Genomic DNA, 9,885 nt, shown 5'->3' with positions numbered 1-9,885 from the left:
ATGTAAATGTGTTATTAAAAATGTTATGTTAAGGATGATAATGACATTCAGGATACATTCGTGTATTCATCAAACCTTACAATATTATTATGATACATCTATAAAAGGTACTTTGTAACATATTTATTTTCCTTTTTTCGATTTAAGCGAAAAAAAATAGGACGAAAAAAGAGTTTGAAAAGATCTTCCAACCATTTTCTGTGGTCAAAAAAACGTAAGAAAAAAACGTATCGTGCACAGAAATATGTAATTTAGTAAATTGGACACGTAAAACGAGATTGTGTTTAAAAATAAAATAAAAAGAAATACAAATTCTGAGAACTTTTTCTCTTTTTTTATTTCTATGACACACATTCTTTTTCCTGATTTTCTTTTACTAAACTGACGGTTTGTTTATTTTTATATATATTTTTTTTGTATTAAAGTTCAATTCAACTTTTTCTTGCGTGGTAGGTCACATTTTTTTTATTGTATATTGTTTCAATATCTTATTTTATTTTTTCCTTTTTTTCTATTTTTAACTATTGAGAAATTCGATCCGGAAAAAGGGGCACCGGAAATAAATACTCTCTTTTTACTTCAATTTCACGAGAAAAATCAACTTATAAAAAATGTTCATTTATTAATTGAATATTTAACATCCTGAAGAAAAACGGATTGAAACATAAATAATTGAATCGCTAAAATTGTATCGTCGTAGTAATAATAAAATAAAGAAAAGAATAGTCTAGCTTTTATAAATAAAATAATGTACTAATGTTTAAAAAAATATATTTAGAGAATAAATTGGAAGCCAAGAAATCGTTATTATTATTAATTATTAAGAAGTCAAAAGTAATCAAAAAAGTGAATTTAATTATATAAAAAACGATTTTTAAAAAAAATATAGTTTCGCTTGGAAATTAAGAGAACCACGAAAAAACAATTATAAAAAAATAAATAAAGAGGAAACAAAAAAAAATAAACTTGAGTCAATTGATAATAATTTATAAAAAAAAATATATTGATATAAAAGCTAAAATATATGAACGAGTGGTTAGCTGAAAGTTTATATTTTGTCTGGTTCACAAAAACAATAATATTAAGTAATATGATGATGATTATATTCGAGCATCATGTTAAGTAATAATTATGTGGTTATACAAACATTTTATTTAATTGTTGTAAATTATTATTAACATATACATTTATTAATTATTATTATAATAATTATAATTATGATTACTATCATCTGAGCATTATATTATTACTTGCTACATTGAACCACAATGAATTATTTATTAGAACGAAAATGATGATGATGGTTCACATATAATATACACTAGAATATATATAAAAAAAGAACGCCTAATTGTCCAATAATGATATTAGTTTTAAGCATCATAATATACATAAAAAATTATATATAATAATAATTAATATTAATAATAAATATATATAATAATAAATATAATGATGTGAATGTTATCATAATATTAATAATAAATAATTAAAACTTTAGAAATCTAACTGTATCTCTGTAAAAAAAATATATAATAAAAATATTTCTTTATCTCCGGTGAAAAAGGAAGAAGAGGAGAATCCTCTTTTTTTTAAATTAAACAAAAAAAAAAAAAAATGAATGAATTATTTTTTAGCACCGTGTCAGTATACAAGCATTTAATAAATATTTGTATTAGAAATAAACATTTATATTTGTTCTAAAATAAATAAAGAGAGAAAAAAATGAGATCAAAAAGATAAAAAAAAAACAATGTGTTATTCTTTTCCTTGTATAATAAAACAATCTTAAACCTAATCTTTTATTGATGACAAAACTTTTAATGAATGAACGGACCGTAAAGGATTCACCAGAATAGAAAGACAAGTAAAAGCACAATATTTGTCTTTCATTATCTCCATCAAAGTACTTTTCGCAACAAAATTATGCCATTGAATGGGTTGTCGTTTCCTGGTAACTAATTCAAAGTTCATCTACATGCACAACTTTCCCGGTAACGTTACACACTTTACTTACACACAAGTTGCCATAATAATAATCAACATTCGGATTTCTCCGGATCAAAGTATTAAGAAATTTGTGACACATTTTTGCTTTTGCCAAAAACAATTTTCATCTATGAGCAAATATGCTTCATTGAATTCATATGACAGCAAAACTCTTGTGATTACTTTTTCTTAATCATTTCAAGAGAGTTAAAATCTGACGACGACGAAAGTAAACTAAAAAATAAGTTAAATTTGAATTTTTTATAAGAAATTAGCTTGATTCTTTACTTTATTTCGCACAAAAGATGGAAAAGGGAAATAATCAAGCAAATTATTATTTATTTGCATATAATCAAAACTTTTTTACCAATCCAAGGCAAAAATGTTTTTGGGTTGCTAGGAATTTCCGTAAAATAATAATAAGCAAGTAGCAACAAAATATTGGGTTTCATGCGGGAGACCCACATCACGTACGATCCGGCATGACAGAACTTTTCGTATTATTTAAGGATTTTAGACGTACTACATAATTTATATGCAAGAAAACTTTGAGGATTTGCGGTTACTTCTTAAATAATTGTTGTTCATCCTGCTCTTCTTCTTCTTCTTCCTTGTTGCAGCAGCAGCAGCGACAGCCAAACTACCCACAAAAAAAAACTTAATGTATTTTTCGGTAAGTTTATAACTCTTTAAACGTGACATCTTGTTAAATAAACTTCCCACGCACTGTAATCGCTTTAAAAATACAAGTTATGGAAAAGTTGTAATGGTAATAATATATAAGTGAAAGCAGATTAAATGAGAGCAGAATATTCATCCTTTCGCCATCAAATATTTATCTGCAATAAGAGAACATCAAACAGCAGAACTTTGCTTATAAATCAAATGTAATGGGCATAAAATCCTATCAATAAATTCTATTTGAAAAGTACTTTACTCTCTCTCTCTCGCTCACTGCGCCTTGGAACATTCACTGAATCTGCCTCTTTGTTCATGAAATGTGAAAAAATTTACAAACATGCAAATCGGTGACGTAAAACTGATCCCTTTTTTCAAACCAAATTAAATTTGAGCAACCCAATCAAGCATGGAGCGCTACTTTTAATCAATCAGTTGCATTGAGTTTGTCCATGTTGTACTGTACTGTTGAATTAAATATTGATGAAAGTAGCAGGGTCGAAAATATTTTAAGTCAAAATTAAAACTTTTGCTTAAATAAAAATCAAAAATAAAATCTGTTATAAAACTTAAACTTAAGAATCTTTTGGCTTAATAAACTATAGCTTAATTTTTTGAAAAAAATAAATTAAGTCAAATGTTTTTTAAATTTTCAACCAAGTTTTGGGGAAAAAATTTTTTTTTTAGAAATTTGTAAATAAAGTCAAATTTTTAACAAGTCAAACTTTTGTAACTTTTACTCAAGCTTAAGTTACAACTTAAACGATTTTGACTTAATGATTTTTCTAATTTACTTTTACTTAAGTCAAAGTTTTAATTCAAGTTAATTTTTCATTAAAAATTGTTTTTTTTTGCTAGAATAAGTCTTTTAGGCAAGAATAAAAACAAAGTTTTTAATTTTTACTTAATGGACTTAAAACTTTGACTTAAGTAAAATTAAATTAGAAAAATCATTAAGTCAAAATCGTTTAAGTTATAACTTAAGCTTGAGTAAAAGTTAAAAAAGTTTGACTTAAGTCAAATTACTTGACTTTATTTATCAATTTCCAAAAAAATAATTTTTTTCACAAAATTTAGTTGAAAATTTAAAAAACAATTGACTTAATTTAATTTTTTTAAACTTAAGCTTTAGTTAATTAAGCCAAAAGATTCTTAAGTTTAAGTTTAAGTCAAAAAAATTTTTTTTAAAGCGTGAGTCATAAGTTTTTTCATCCCTGGAATCAGTTTTTTTGAATTTTGAGTCAAATGTCAACATAATTTTGAATTTTAATTAATAAAAAGAATTAAGTTTTTTTTTTGACTTAAAGTATTTTCGACCCTGCAAAACAGAATAGAATGCACACATCATTTATATAATTTTTTGTGTATTTTTCTCATCACAATTCTACAGGGAGCACGGTTGTTGCGCAACAAGTCGTCGTCGTCGTCGTTGCCGCCATCATCATTGCGATAAAATATATTTTGAATAAAAATGAATGTCTGGCACGTTTCTCACATATTCCTCAATTGTTTTTTTTTTCGAGTGATTGTAAATAAATTAAGTCAAGTGCAGAAAGAGAAAACCACGTGCATGGTGAACCTCTTAATAATGAAAATTCATTCATCTATTAAAGGCACATTTGGCACATGACGTGTTTTTGTTGCTGGAGGTAATAATAATGCATCTCGCTTATTTTTTTTTTGCGATTGGTTAGACAGCGCATTCCATTCGAGGATTTACATTTCACCCAACATAACAACAAATGTGATTGTGATGTCACCGGGGGATGAAAAAAATTCCATTCCGACAGAAATGCAATGATGATATTTTTTTTGTTAGATGTGAGTTTCTCTTACATTCGTGGGCGTTCGAACATGGTGTTTGGTTTTATAAATAAAAAATTGATCAGGTCTGTTCTGAATAATTTTTGTAAATATTTTTAAAATATTATTAGAAAAATTTAAGAAAAACAAAAAAAAATTCTGAATGACATTTTTGGTCTGCCAAAAATAAATAAATTAATTTTTTTTTGCTTGGTTTGAATTAATTAGAATAAATTTCATTTTTTAAAAATTATGAAGAAATTATTTCAACATAATTTTTAGAGCTTCAAACTTCATGGAAAGGGCTTCATGATAAAATTTTCTGACACTACACGCCTGATTGTCTCCCACTCTGGCATATCAAGTTAACATGCATCACGTCTGAATATCACCCGAAAGTAATCCAAAGGTATTTATTCTACAACACGACTCATCCTTTGCACCGCGATATGTCGCTGTCGTTCCTTTTTACGTCGTCGTCGTCGTCGTCGAATGGTGGCATCATTTTATTTATATTTGAATAATAATTTTATTGATTCTCCTTGCGCGAATATTTGTTTGTATATACATTTTAGAGAAAATTCCTTCATTTTTTTTGTGTTCTCCCGTTCGCATGTTATACCCGAAATATGGATTGACTTAAGGCAGTCTTGTTGAAAATCTGTCTCTGTTATCGAGGAAACCATAAAGATTGCCCTGCAACCATCCAAATATATGATTGATGTAATAATATTACTGTGCACAGTTTTATAGATCGTCGTCTTCATCGTTTTTGTCCCATGTTGCAACCCGTTTTGTTACTTTTTCTCTCTCTCTCTCAAGTGGATCTGAAGTGTATGAAAATAAAGTACAAAAAAAAATCTTATCGATGGAGAAGTTTTTGAAAAATCGATTTATATTTTTTTTTTCGTATGATGTCGACGACGAAGGCATCCCCTTTACACACTCATAAATCTCAGTAATGCATGCACAAGTGGCGTGTATGTTATTATTATGTTATGTTATGAGCAAAGAAGCAAACGAAGAAGACGAAGAAGGAGAGTGAGGTAACTAAAACGGATTATAATACACAGAAGATTACACACGTTCAATTTTATTTATAAATAAAGTATTTGTATTATTTATGAATATTATCTGAAATTCCATTTTGCCATTGTCACCGAGCCATAATACCGGGAAAACTGATAATAATAGTTGTATTGAAAATAAGTGTAAAGTTATCACAAGTCAGTTGCAGGATTTATTTAATATTTATTTCAATAGCAGGGAAGAGTTGGTGCAGTTCATTTTCAGATTATTCCATTTTTTTTTTGTTTTATTAAAAAATATTTTATGGCCCAAAAATTTGTGAGAAATGACAAAGTTAAGTAATTATGAATATTTGATCCTTTTTCTTGTTCCTTATCGTGTACGAAACTTTTTCAACTATTTTTCCTCTATTCATTTATTTTCATTTCTTGGTATTAATTTAAAGACTTCTGCAAATGAAAAGTTAGTCAAATAATTTTGAATTACTTATTTTCTTACGGAAATAAATTACTTTTTCAAGCTTTGATGACAATAAGTCAATGTTTTGTTCAAAAACTTTGAGATTTATTATTTTTATGCATGAAATATTTTTTTATACAATTTTAAATAAAATTTTTTCTTTGAAAAAAATGCTTCAAAAATTTTATTTGATTCAATTTGTTGTTGTTGTATTTTTTCCATCATTTAGATAATATATTCACTTTTTTTGTGTTCTTAATTTGGGCTAGTTTACTATATTTCAATTTAATAAAAATATTTTTAAAAATTGAATTTAAATATTTTTATTTTTTTTTAAAACAATTTAAATGAAAGGAATTTAAATTTATTATTTTTTTATTTTAATTTAATTTTTTTTCCAAAAAAAAAAGAAAAAATTTCTTAAAAAATGTGACTTAATTTAATTGAATTAAAATATAAAAAAAATAATTAAAATTTAGTTATTTTTATTTAATTTTTTTTATTTTAAATTTATTTATTTTTAATAAAAAAATTTAAATTTAAATTTAAAAAAATTTAATAAAAATTAAAAAAAAGATAATTTAAATACTTTACTTAATTTATAATAAATTTATTTAAATTAAATTAACTAATAATTTATTTATTTTTTTTATTTTAATTTAATTTAAAAAGATAATTTATCAAAACTTTTTTAAACTATTTTTTTTTGTTTATTAGAACAAAAAATATGAATCGAATTCCTTCCAACTTTTTACAAACTTTATTTTTTTTTACATCGTAGGATAAAATTTGTAACAATTCCTCATTTTTCTGCTTTATCATCATTCATATCAGTCGCCTCATTATTTTATTGTAGCATTACTACGGGCAACAGAGTGGTGTGAGAAACGATTGCAAGTTTGCAAAAGTGCTGAATTCAGTAAAAATGGTAAAACTGTACATTATTATATAGAAAAAAAAAGTTTTGTGTTCGCTCCAGAAAACAAGTAAAATATAAAGTGTGTTTAACATCCTAAACTTTTATTTTATTTTACATTTTACGGCTTAGATTTACGTCATATCGGTGGATAAAAGGGAAGGTACAGACAGACGCTTACCGCAACTAGTTGTGTCGTCCATATAATTTTCATAATAATAAATAAGCTAATATCACTGTGAAAAGGATTTATTGTTGTTAATATTATTATTTTATATTTCCTTTTATAGCGAAACCACAGCCATAACCTCTGAGGTAACTTTGCGCCAGCTACTCAACTCTAAAAATAGCTAAAAAAATTCAGTTTGAATATCAAAACTTTGATAGTGTTAGTGACTTACTTTTTTTTATTAGAAAAATTCTCTTACGTATTTCGTTCTCATCTCATTTTATGCAACACTTTTTCTGTTCTGTCATAGTTTTTATCGTCATCGTTGTCATCATCATCATCGTGAAACAAGTGTCTAACGAATCAACGACAAAAAAAACCTTATAAAAAGGCTTAAATAGCTGCAAGGTAAGAATTGTAATAACTGTTTTTCCTGTTCCACTCAACACTTTTACATATCTACAAGGCGCATATACGTTCCGAACTTTTTTCATTTATAAGCCTGCATACTTAAAGTGTTCCCTTACGATGACATTTATTTCGCATCTATATTAAATATGGTCAAACACACACACACACACACATGCATATAATAGAGAAATTTCCATCTTTTCTATCCTCAAACATGTGTGACAGCACGACGACGACGACGACAACGGTAATCATGGCAGAAAAAAAGTGTGAGAGATAGAAGAAAAAGTTTTGCACGGAAATGTCGTCGTCGTCGTTCAAAGTTAAACATTTGACGATTGTGTGGCAGCTGTGTGTTACTTGCACGTGCGAAATGCTTGGCAAAATATTTGCATCCACTGATGATGACCACTAATAGAATAAAAATATTTGTTCAAAAGAGAAAAGATGTCAAGAAGTGAGGTGACGAGTGATTCAATGACCGACCCAAGTGATGATAAAGTAGACGCAATCAAGCAAAAATTTAATCAGGTTGGCACGTTTGTCTGATCGTAGCCCAATTTATTGTGTCGACGAATGGAAAATGCGTGATAATGTAAAATGTTCATTAATTATTTCAGCAATAATCCGAGCATGACGAATTAGCATGTCTCAATCCCTTGCAGTCTACGACACACGCACGCACACTGAAATGGGTCAAAACTCATTATTCTAAGAAATGTCGCTCGTTTTGTCTTGCTCACTTGGCAATAAATTCACTGTCCGAATGATTGGATCCGTACATTGAAGTTGGTTTTGGAAATGTGTTTATTGTGTTCGAGCAACGTGCGATGTAAAGTGGTAGAAATTTCGCAGAAAATAACAACAAGAGGAAACAAGTATCCGACAGATAATATTTTGACGAATCGTAAACAGGACGTTGCGATAGACGATACTTGTCATGTTACTGTGCAAGGTGGAAACTTGTTACAATATAATTTTTGTTTTTATTAAGTGGACATTCTACAAATAACCTGACACTTTATAGACAGATACGAAATACTGCACCATGATATTATTTTATGGGGGGAATTTGTATCTGCCCGGAGAAGGATGAAATATGGAATTTTTAAATACTACAGAAATCCAAAGTATACAGGTAGTGAATGACGAAAATTAAAAGGCTTGGTAGAGTGCAGAAAGGATATTTGAGATTAGTGCATCGATTTATTTTATAAGCGTTTCAAATTAAAAGAGCATTTATGACTCGAATTTGCACTTAAATTAAATTGAGCGTTATCATAGTTTGGACATGGATTGATTGGATCAAAAAAGTGTGACATATATGATCAAATTTTCACATTTAAAAGGATCATTGGTATCTGAGAGTTTAAAATTTTCTTGCAAATTAGTTTGAAACTCGATATTTGAGGTGTAGAGATTTGAAACAGGATACTGATCGTCAATTAATCTTTAATCTACAAGACTTGTAGGATGGATTTCACTTTGTTTAGATCCGACAAACGTGTCATTATACTTTGTTCTTAAGGCTTTTTGTAGAATCCTCATCGTCAAATAAGTGAGAAATGTTGAACGACATTGCAAATCTGTTAAAAATCTCTGAGGCAGTAAACTCACTTTGATGACATTCAAGTTCGAAGAATTTTACGTTTCTCAGTTGAGGTGTCAGTACATGTCGTTTGAGCTCGTCACAAAGTTCTGGACAGTTTTGGATATTTTTCATCTTTTTCAAGTTATCGGCCCAATAAAAATTCATTAAAATAATTGAAAAATAAAAAGTTTCAGAATTTCGTTAAAAATTAAAAATTTTTGAAAAAATGTTTTAATAGATTTTTAAACTATTTTCGTTTCTTGTTGAATTTTTTTTTTCCAATTGATGTGTCTACATTACGGTAATTTCAATTTTAGCAAAAGTAATAATTACTGATTTGCCGAAAAGCCAATCTGAGGGCGCTAAATTTGAGAAATTGGACAGTCGTAGCTCGAAATTGATCCGAATGGGACAACATTCTTCAACAGACCGAATCTAAGTACAGTATAATCTCCCAAAATGGGCAAATCTGAGATTCGGCATATTCTGAAATTGGGCACCCCAATTTATATGAAGTTTAAACAAAAATTTAAGTTTTATGTTTATTTAGAATACTTTCAATTAAAAATAGTTTAAAATTATCTAAAATGTCATAAAAAGAGTATGAACTACAAAACACTCTCAGATGATTTTAAAAAAAAAAATTATTTTTAAATTTTTCAAAGAAAATTATTATTTTTGTTGAAATTTTTTGTTAAATATGATATATTCAGCTAATTTTTAAAAAAATTAAGTAAAACTGATCAAATATTAAAATATTAAAATTATTTGAATTATTGGGTGCCCATTTTGGGAGATTACACTGTACTGGCTGTAAGGTCGGAGAAGTAAGAATTAACT

Source organism: Culicoides brevitarsis, chromosome 1, assembly GCF_036172545.1.
Source record: "Culicoides brevitarsis isolate CSIRO-B50_1 chromosome 1, AGI_CSIRO_Cbre_v1, whole genome shotgun sequence".
Classification (NCBI taxonomy): domain Eukaryota; kingdom Metazoa; phylum Arthropoda; class Insecta; order Diptera; family Ceratopogonidae; genus Culicoides; species Culicoides brevitarsis.
Note: the sequence above shows the minus strand (reverse complement) of the source record.